Source organism: Malurus melanocephalus, unplaced genomic scaffold (assembly GCF_030028575.1).
Source record: "Malurus melanocephalus ecotype Western Australia unplaced genomic scaffold, MMel_1.1 scaffold_280, whole genome shotgun sequence".
NCBI lineage: Eukaryota > Metazoa > Chordata > Aves > Passeriformes > Maluridae > Malurus > Malurus melanocephalus.
This window is the reverse complement of record NW_026623512.1, coordinates 450,628-462,117: the sequence shown is the minus strand read 5'-3', so window position 1 is coordinate 462,117 and position 11,490 is coordinate 450,628.

Sequence of the window (11,490 nt, the reverse complement as noted above, 5' to 3'; positions counted from 1 at the left end):
GCTCTCTTTCTGTTTGAAGCTGTTTTATCTCTACTACAACTGCCCCAGATGTTTTTAAATCATGACAAAGAAAGGTGACATTTTCAGCCATGAACAATTCAGTCTCTCAAGTATAAGGACAGTGAATTTGAGGCCACAAATATTTGCATATTTGATTACACGTGCAGATTAGATGCTTAGACAATAAATGCCTAATTTGCTTTGCTAGATAACTACATATAAACTGGATCTAGAATTTTAAAATCTGTTCATAATTTGACATAGTCATTAATTTATCAAAATCAATCAGATATATCATAGCTGAGGGTTGCCTAAATCTTACAATCACATTACAYTCAATATGTGGGAAAGGAACCAAAGATTATTACAAGAAATACTGACCAGAAGGGTTACAGAAYTCCCAATCTATTAGTTACAGAAAGGTGGTGCACATGTCTAAAGCAAYTTGAAGGTGCATGAGAAACTCATGGAGAACACACCATGAATCCAATAGGAGCCACACAGCAATAGATGATGCTTTTTTTTATTATTTATTTTTTTATTTACTAAGTCATCCTATCAAATCTTCATCATGTTATCTTGTGTCCTGCATGTGTATGCTAAATTTTCACAGAGGTAAAGAATGTCTCTTACTCTGTTCTCTAGTAAGACTTATTTTTGATCAGATTGTTTTGATACAGTCGTAATTAGACTAAATTGACTTTTACCTAGAGGCCACTATTCTATTCCACATTGCTTTATCATTTTGCTTACAGCTCCTCTYTGTGAGCCATTTCCAGCTCAGGGCAGTAAAATACAGAAATCAGGACCATGCAGAATGCCTGGGCTCTAAASTCCAGCGCTCTCAGAGTTCCAGAACTTCTATTCCTTATCCACTAAAGCATTTGGTACTCAAATATTAAAGGCAGGCTGCTGCACTACAGAGGTGTGTTGAAARGCTTTTGCTAAATATGGATTAAAAGGTGAATTACCTCTGCTTTGTGTACCTGAAGATTAGAGTAATCCCTCATGACATGCAAATGAAATCCACTAAACCCACAGTCCTGGGCACTCCTGAGAAGAACAGAACTTCCCCGCTCATCACACAGGAATTCTGGGTGCAACCAGAGCATGGAAAGATTGCCTTGCTTTCCTTTCTGTTGGAATCCAGCTGTGGAGAGAGTTTGTCTCACAGAGAGGGAAGGAAGCAGCATAAAATGGGGAGAAAGGAAGGCAACTCTACAGCAGAATCTGGCAGAGATGAAAATATCATCAGTTGGAAATCTGTCAGTTTTGATAATCTCTTCAGATTACTCTGCTTATGGTGGCTATATTCTTTCGCAGTTTKAACAGAATAATAAAAATAAGACCAGAAAATGGTTGGAAGTTAGAYAAAAACTAATGGGAATCCATGGAACTGTGCAATACAGACAATCCAGGATAACAATGACAGGTACCTCTGAGGCTGAGAAAATCAATCATAATGGAAATATCACCTTCTGTGTCATTTTGCCATTAAATGTACTGAAGAAGTGCTGCTAAGGTCAATGCCTGGTATTTAYGGCTGGGGATTGATTTGACCTCAAGTTCTTTCATTTTGTTATTCTGCCAGTAGTTAAAAGTACACATTGTGCTGCCAGAAGAGTGGCTACCCAGGCCCCACTTCAGGCACTTTTCTTGTTGGCCTGTCTCGCCTTGAACAGTGTAAAATAGCTTGTGGCCAGAAGCTCTTATCCCATTTACTTTAAGGCATTTGCTCTACAGCTGGGAAAGGAAGGGATTGATAACAGAGACTCAGGGTTTGTATGAGTAAAGCGCAGGAAGTTTTACCAAAAAGAATTCTGTAAGAACTAGGGTTGTTTTTTCTACRGCTAGTGCTTATGGCTTTGTAATGTACAGATGCAATTCCTGATTTTACATGAGGAATTAAACATGGTTTGTGATCTGGCATTGCCAAAAACTTCACAGAGTAAAATGAATTGGCTTGGCATGATGACCAAACTCTCTAAAATAGGTAACAGTCCCACTAGTTACAGTAATTAATGACATAATTATGCAAAGTGTGCTTCCTATTTTGCTAAAATATCTCTTAAATCTTGCAGATTTCTTGCTTAGGTTGCTATTTTTGATTCTGCTATTTACATGTTATGAGCAGGGAATTTATTTCCTGGCACTAGGACTTGTATCTTTATTTACTGGCTAGCTGGGAACTATTTGTAAATATTTCTATACCACTAACAGCTCCTACTTCTGGAGACATCACTAAATACTGGAATAGCAAATTGGCAATTACAAACCTGCTAATCACTACAGTGGTACAAGGTGTACTTTATCCCAGACAGGTTAATCTCCCTGTGCTGCCTCTACAGTCAGGATGAAATTTCTGTAGCTCAATTTGGAGCAGAAACCCAACCTTTAAGTGCTCTGAACAATTCTGGGGAGTTGATTTGGCTGCTGGGGGTCTCTAGAGATGGCCTCCCAAGGCTGCAGGTATYCCTGCATTATACCACATGATTTCTTTTATGTTTAAGAAAATAAATTCTAATAAATCAAAACAAATAGCAGTCATGGAAAGGACAAAAATGAACAAAAGGAGAAAGCTGCTGATCTCATGCTTCCCTGCAGAGAAAATGAGGAAAGGGTGGAGAATCGCCCAGGCACTTTCTGATTATCCTGTGAGATAGGATGGGAACAATGAGGTGGCTGGTGTGAGCCTGAGCAGAGCACTTTCTTTTTGGCAGCTTAACAAATGTTGGCAGCATTTTCTTTTTTAATGTCAACATTATGTGCACAGCTTCAAGGTAAGAGTTCCAAGTCACTCAAGTTAATTGATACATCAGGGATGCGGAACTGGAACACGATGTCCTTGATGCTACTTAAAAGAATTGCAGAACTGTATGTTGCCTTTGTAAGAGGGACTAGAAAAATCCAAATGCACTACAAAAGGGTTGGCCAGAAATGGGGGGGTTCATTGCAGCTCTTCCCTTCAATGCCTGTGTCATACAGATTGAAAAACTCTGAAATTATATCTTCTGCTCTTTTTCTGATAATTAAATACTGTCCCACCTCCCAAGATGGATCTACTTCTGTCTTATGCAGAGTTGTCCTTTTGCTGGCTGTGAAGAATGTTTTCATACAGAAGTAGTAAGTACTTTTTGCTCTGAGTTTCCAGCTGTCTGCTGCAATGTAGCCTCAAGGCTTCAAAAATAAGGAGTTTGAACTTGGGGTGAGATGTTGTCAGCACAAAGACAGACCCCACTGATCAGTGGAGTGAAGGAATGCTGCTTGCCAGGAGCTGCTGCTCGTGGGATGTGTCACCCCACATAAACTCAGGCTGCAGCTGAATATCCTCTTGTGATAAGGGTATTACAGACACTCAGGCCATGTCCTCTTCCCCCTCACCTTGCTCCTGTAGGCTCCTGCCCTCAGCCCCTGCCCTTGCAGAGCCATGGAGTGATGCCTGAGGCACCAGCAGGGAACGGGGCAGAGGGAACAGGATGGGCAGTGGATGTTCAGACAGGCACTGAGTAAATACAGAGCCCAGAGAAAAGGGACAGGGCAGCCAGCCTGGCCTCCAGCTGCCACCCCAGAACTGCACAACTCTCCCATGGATTGGGTGCCACACCTGCCAGCCTGGTGTGGTTTCTCTTGGGAATACCCAAGAGTGTGACAGGGACAAAATGTGTTCACTTGAGCAAACAAAGCCCTGTTGCTCAAAGAATAATGATTGCTAACAGAACAGTTTTTTTTATACCTTAAGATATTGTCTGTCAAAACTATTCGGTGCAAAAACCAGATGTTGCTCATATCCCCACAGAAAGTGTCCTGACTGAGAAGAAAATWCTTCTGAGATTCCAGATTTTATGAGAATCTAGAGAGGCTCTTCAGAGCCCCCTAAACCTGGCTCTGCCCCCACAGGTGACAGCTCTGCACAAAATTTACAAAGCCGTGGTCTGCTGCGGGGGCAGTGCTGCAGTTTACTTAATCCAACAAAGGCAGTATTTGTCCTGCTGCAGTCAGGYAGGGAAGACTTGTAAGACTTGTCCTAACTGTATTTTTATAATCACACACTTCCTGTGCACAATGGTCACTGGGTGTAACTGTAAATAAGAAATTGCTTTCTTCTTCAGGTTCAAAATGATGAGGTTTCTCCATTGCTTATATAGTGACTGTGCACAAAAACAGTGGGATGACAGCTGCCAAGGCCAGCCAAGGTTTTGGTGTTCCTCAGAGGATGGCTGCAATTCAAGTATCTTCTATCTCACTCTTACTCTACTTTTACACAGTAGAGTGTAAAGAGTTTTGCAAGACTTGCAAAATCTTGCAAACTTAAACTGACTTCATCACWATGTACCCACAGAGTGAAATCAGTAAGATCTTTAGTGATTGAAACCCAAAACACTTTCTAAGTTTTGACACCAGTTCCCAGGTTTTAATGTCAGTTATTGTTCTCATGTGAGCAACACCCCTCCATTCATTTCACTGGAAGATGCAGCAAAGGTGAGGAACTTATCCAACACTACAAAGAAATCTTGTGATGCCTTCAGCTGAAGCTCAGAAGATGCTGCCTGTCATTTATACCTCTCATTTACTTCAGTCCAGTTCTTTATTTCTGCAAGCTGTGTGCTCTCTGTAGACCAATCCCAATATTAAATCRTGGAGAAAGGGTGAGTTGCCTGTTTTATTTGTTTATAAACAACATAACTGAATGTAGCAACCTCCATAGCTCAGAGGGGAGATGCCTTCAGAACCTCTGGAAGCAGGCTGTGAGCACACTCTCTGAAGGTAACCATGGTTCCTTGGTCTCTGTATGCTGAGATATTCCAGCATCAAGTGGTTTGATTTRAAAGGAGAGTTCCAGAGTTAACAGGGAGCAGCAATTTAGGACATTTTGTCACTCTTTAGAAGTTACAGCTCATCTCCATGGCCAATAAGAGCTCCCAGGTCAAGACAAGGAACCTCTGCTCCTTCCACAAATCAGTCCTTGCTTCTGAAAGCTCCTCTTGGCTTTGGTTTTTAGTGAATTCAAATGCAGTAAAATCCCTTCCTGAGGGATGTGGGCTTGTTCTTTTGACAAATAGCTGCTCCTGTCTCTTTGCCTCAGCATCACTCCGCTCCCACTGACCTCGGAACAGAATCACCTTCCTCCCCCAGAGTTAAACAAAATGGTTATTTAAACAGGGAATCCTTCAGCTGTAAAGACCTTTCTGAAATAAATTAGGATTGATATCAGCAACTGTGTATTTATACTCTGTGCTGGTCTCAAATCATATCAAACTTTTAACCACGTTTGTCATGAGAGTGTTCGTAGCCAAGATTAACATTAAAAACACAACAGGAATCCATAAAAGTGTCTAAAAACTATGAGTTCTGAATAAATATATGCTAAATAAGGTAGGCTTGAATGCTGCTTTCAAAGTAATTTTTAACCTTAATCTTTACTCACCATAAAACATAGTTTATTTTTCAGATGTATACACTAATTTTCAAATAAATTGGTCATATATGGCAAGCAAAACTAATGTATAATGTCAGTGTAGGCAACACCCTGATACAATTGCCTTCTGCTTTTSTAGTATAACTTACAATTTCTTTTTGGTGGCATGAAACAATTCTATGCTACATTAGCTGTAAAAGAATTCCTTACCAAAAAAMCCCATAGTTTTGAATGCTAAAAATCAGCTCCAGGTTTGCCTGAGAATCATAATTAGATAGTATTAACCTGTGAACAAAATGCCCTGGATTCACCAACAGTTAGMTGTTCAAGCCTTAACAAATAGCAGCATGTGACTGAATTAGTGATTTTTGAAAGGTAATCAGCCTGGACTGGAACCTATCCAGAATGAAATCCTGCTCTGCTATGCTGCTGGCATGCTGGGAATCAGCACATCAGCAATTAGCTGCTGATTTCACAGAAATAAGAAATTAAATAGATCCTGTGCCAGTGCTCAGTCACTCTCAGTGAAAAAGSATTCCCTGACATTCAGAGAGAGCATCCCGTGTTTCAGTTCGTGCCTCAGTTCCTGCCAGTGGGCACGGCCACTGTGCAGGCCACTGGAATGCTGTTTGCTCTGGCAGCAGCTGAGCCAGAGCCCAGAGCCTACCTGGGAAAGAAGCACTTTAAAGCTTTCACTCATGAACAAACTCCCAGGAAATGAGAGCAGATCTCCATCCCCAYGTGTGTCCCCTCACTGCAGACTGGGCTGGCCCATCTGGCACTGCCAGACCTGCTGTGGCTGCTCCTRACCTGTGCCTGCCACCTGCTTTGGTGGTGATGGTGTGCTGGGACTGTATGGAGAGRAATCTTCCAAAAAACTGGTTTGTTGTGGACTGTGAGCTCACAACTCTTCCCTGACACCCTCGTAGAAGAGTGATTTTAGCTTTCTTGTTAGTCCTTCTGATTTCTTGCCTCATTTAGTTCAGGCAGCCAAGCTATAGAGCTGTATACAAACTACTTCCAATTACAAATGAAACTGAAATCAAGAGCAAGACTGCATTAAGAAATAACAAAAAACAAAGAAAAGCAACAGGCATGGAGGGAAAACACAGTCACCTGCTTTATCTATCTAGTGATGTCTCAGTGCAAGTGCAGCAGGGTGAGAAGAGAGAAGCGCTGGCCTGTCCATGGTGGCTGCTCTGAGGGACACCAGCAGTCAGGCTTGGGGAGCAGAGCCTGGAAAGMTGCAAGTAAGGAAGATTTCAGGTCAAATCTGTACAAGGATGATTTCTGTGGGACTGGCTCATGATGCCGACTCAGCCAAGATATACACAGCTCCAGAGGAGCTGTAATTAGACTTCTAAAGATGCMTGCTGCTGCCTTCTTCAGTCAGCATTTGTTCCATTTTTCAAGCCTAAAATTCTAAGCAACWATTGCTTTATCTTAAAGCTTGATTGAAGTTGGCCATAAATAATCTGACACACAGTRGTGATGTTATTCCTCAKGGGAACAAATAGATTCTTCAAAGGCACACTAGGAAAGTTTKGGAGAATCTCAGCATGCTGATTTTGGCTGGGATAGTTAATTTTCTTCACAGTAGCCAGTACAGGGCTGTGTTTCAGATTTGTGCTGAGAATGGTGTTGATAACACAGGATGTCTCTGTTATTGCTGAGCAGGGCTGACAGTGTCAAGTTCTTTCCTGCTTCTCACATTGTCTCACCTGGGAGGAGGCTGGAGGTACCCCAGGAGCAGGAGGGGACACAGCTGGGACAGCTGACCTCTCCTGACCCAAGGGATATTCCAGGCCATASGATGTCATGTTCAGTGTATAAAGCTGGGGGAAGCAGGGGGAACATCTGAGTGATGGTGTTTGTATTCTCATGTCACTGTTACACACATGATGGAGTCCGGTTGTCCTGGAGATGGCTGTCTGGCCCATGGGAAGTGGTGAATGAATTCCTGGATTTGCTTTGCTTTGCTTGTGGGTGCACCTTTTGCTTTACCTGTTAAATTGTCTTTATCTTGATCCAAGAGTTTTCTCACTTTTACTTTTCCAGTTCTCTTCTCATCCCACCATGTGGGATGAACGAGTGAGTGGCTGTGTGGGACTGAGGTGCCTGGGGGTTAAACCACAACACTCAGTACAGAGTGTGCTCTGGGTTTTTCAGGAGCCTGGAGGCAGTCTCTGTCTGCTGGTCTGGCAGCCAAATTGGGCACAGCAGCAACTCRCTGAAGCAGGATTACTCTGTGTCTCTCTGGGAAGCAGTAAGAAAATGGGAACATTATCTAAGACTTGATTCAGTGGAAGTTTCTTTTGTACCTATTGTTACTGCTGCCCCTTCATGTATCTAAAGCTGAAGGTGGCCATTGTCTYGAGGAAGTGCCTCAAAGATGGTGAGGGTTTGCTGAGCAGGAACATACAAGCAGAAAGTGCTCATAGAACAGTGGCTGAGCAAGTTAGATGCCAGAAGGGATGCCAAAATCTCAATATATTTTTCATTTTCTGTATAATGGTATCTGACCTGTAAAGAATCTGTAAAATTTATATTTTTGTTCTGTTTTAGCTAAAGGCTTTTAATCTACTGTTTTCCTTACTGTGAGCTTCTGTAGGGTAAAATCTCCTCTTCTAGTTTTGAGTCTGCAGTTCCAAAAGAATTGATAGGCTTTTGATACTTTATTGCATTTCAATACAATGTTGCATTAATACGGGTTTGCTTTGTTTTGCAGGGATTCTTACAACAAACACAACATATAGAAAATTAGGTTTTTTTAAAACCCAGGTATTGGAAGGATTWTTGGGACATGCCTAAAATACCATCTCCCAGAAGCAAGAGCAGCTTTATGCTAGAGCATCAGCACACAGTGATGTTCACCCCTACTAACTGGCTTCTCTGCCTTCAGTTCATGAAAACATCAGCTAGACMAGTATTTCTGACAGCTAGAGTGATTTACACTGGCAATGCACTGAAAAACCACAGAGGAAAGGACAGGAAGTCTACAGACTGCAGTGAAAAGGATTTTAACTGTCTCAGTCCCAGTGGCTGATAATCCCTGAAGACCTGAGGTAACAGCGTTGATATGAAAGAGGATTGCTGTGAATACCTTACGTGTCTCATCAAACCTGTCTTCTACTGAACCCCAGAAATGCTGGTCACAGCACTCACAACTCTGCCATAAAARCTCCTGAGCTGTAGCCCACAGCAGGGTCTAACAAAGTGAGATGGGGATTTAAAATGAACACCTGACACACTTAGCATCATTTCTGGCTGAATGGTACTGAAATAATTACTTGTTTACAGTCCAGCACCATGATCAGTGGAGGCCTGCTAGCTCCTAGACAGACGCWAGGAAAATGGGAATTACAGTGAAACGTAGAGAAAAGGAATGGGCGCCTACCCATGTTAGACCATTGCAGTCCCTTAGTAGAAAACCAGGAACAACTACAARTTCTGCCACAGTGACAGTGCTCTTCAGCTGCTGACAGCACAGGCTCCACAGGGTAAGCAGCTACATCCCACAAATCTCTCTGCAATCACAGTTCCAATAGGTAAGGAAAACACCATTCTCATCTGCACTTCGTCTAGATTTGAGGACATGCCTTTTAAAAAAATGACTATAATCAGGCTCCAGCAAGATTGGAGATTGCTTGTCTGTCACCACCASCAGAAAGTCACAATCAGTGGTGTATGATTAGGAGGGATGACTCCTCTATCCAAGTATTTGAAAATATTTATACTAATAAGCAAGAAAAAAAACGCCCAAGTTTTAAATCAGCAACACAGGTTTGGAAATTTCATCTAAGTACCACTATGATTTTTAGCTACTTTGCAACTTGCCCATTACTACCATTTCCTAAACACCAGTTCTAGGCAATACCTGAATTTGGATTAACACACTTTATAAATGGGAATGGAAATTGCTCCTAAAATCCCTGACCACCAGAATAAATCTGGCAGGGCACTCTACACTTGCCAAGTATACACCTCCTTCTTTCAGTGTCTTCAGGGTGTAATTCTTCCAGCAGATGTGTTAAAACAGGACAAGAAGAGAAGACTATAAAGTTTTGACAGAACTGAGGCTGTGGGTGGTTCTACTGTTGCACGTATCAGAGGATGCACCCAACAAAACTGCACATCTCACTAAAAACTCAAGATGGGGAAGGAAAAACTATTAATGCTGAAGTACTTGCTTTCCCCTAATACCCACTGAAAAAAYAGGAGTATCCCATTACCCTGAAGGATTGCAGCCAAGTTTCTAGCGCCACTCTAAACATCTCAATCARCATTTTCTTCTCGTTGTTCTAGATCACCACCTAACGGTGAGGCTGAGATTGGGCCTGCCCGGCTGCTGTGCACTGGGGAAGCCCCGAGCAGATCTCACAGCCCCAGCTCAGCAGGGGACAGGCAGGTTTCTGCCAGGAGCAAACCTTTCCTTCCCCTTCCCACTGCCCCTTCGGACAGCTCTCGTTCCAGCTGCATGGCACTAACAGGCWAATGCAGCACTGCTCTCCCGCCTCGCTGCTGCGCTTTCAGCAGGGCTAGTCAGTAATTAATTTTTATGCAGAATTGAACTGTGTGACCTGGATCAGCACTAACAGGCCTCAYTCACTAATTGCTTAGGACATTCTTATCCTAGAGCCTCATTCCTGTAGATTACTGAAGCTTAGTACTTACTCTAAAATAACTCGCTTTATCTGTGACAGTGCAGAGCAATCTCCCAGAACAGTGGCAGGCTGGCTTCTGTTCCTTGCCTCGTCCTTCTCACGCGGATCAAGCAGTGCAGTGGCTGCTCCCTCGTCAGTCCAGGCTCACTCCCATTACTGGTGAAGAAATTAGTTACTGTAAATTAGTTCCCTAATAAATAGATTCTAACTCTCTTCTCCCCTGTGAATTTTTTACTTACAAGGAACCTTTGAAAAAAGAAAATATCAGTGCTCCTGCTTTGACTACCCTCTCAGAAAACAAGAAATAAATGTGTTAGCCCTGGTTAAATGTCATTAAGCCTGGCACACTCGCTCCCACCTATGGAAAACAGTGGTGAAGCTCTGACTACCCCCACAGTGAGCTGTGCGTGCAAACAAGTAGAAAATGTTAACATAAAATAGTCAGTGAAAATGTAACCAGCAGTATCCCGAAGTACACAATTTTAATCTGCACCACTTTCATCAGTTTGGACTCTCTTGTCTCTCAAGTAAGGGACAAGAGTATTTGCAGTTTTGGCTGAGCTTATTCACTCACTCCCAATCACCCTGTTCCTGCAGCAGCCATTCTTCATCCTCTGTTGCTATTTTCTGGGGGATTTCGTATGGACTAACACATCTTTATTAAACCATACCCTGTGGAGAACCCATATTCCTGAAATTTACTTGTCTTAGTTGTTCACTCTGCCATGTTTACCTCCACCTGGTGGCACCTCACAGGTCAAGGCTTCAGAAAACTCAAATTTAGGACAGTTCAGTTTACCCAGAGCCATTACATTTTCATGCACAYTAGACAGTTCTGCCACCATTATTCATTAGCTCTTTTTTTTGTCTGCAGCATTTTAGCTATGTGGCACTCCACTTTTCCTGGGTTTAGAAAACTGACTTACTTTGTTATTTTCTTCCGTTCTCAGCAATGCAATAAAGAGCCACACAGATGGCAGCCATATCCTTAATCTCAATTTTCCAAAGATAACAGCAACTAATCACTAGGTAAGACTAGCAATCTGGAACTCAGTGGCACTGTCCTTCACCTCACAGYTCTTTCAAGGGAAAGTCCTCTCCAGTGTAACTTTGCTTCCTTCGGCTGCATGGTCACACTATGAACAAGAGCAACTACTCCTGTTTTAAATCGAGGAGATAAGAGAAAGGACACATCTCATTTTCTGATATGACAAAAGGGCTGTAAGAAAATAAAAGGAGCTGCAAGTAACTCATTTCTAAACAGATATAGAAGACTTCTGGTTTAGGTGTTAATCTGGGTTTTTAATCACTGAGAAAGGCAAGTAGCAGTGATGGTCTAGGACTAGTAACCTCCAACCACACCCTTTTTGGATCAAGCATTAACACGATTTGCAACAGGCTTTCTGCTTG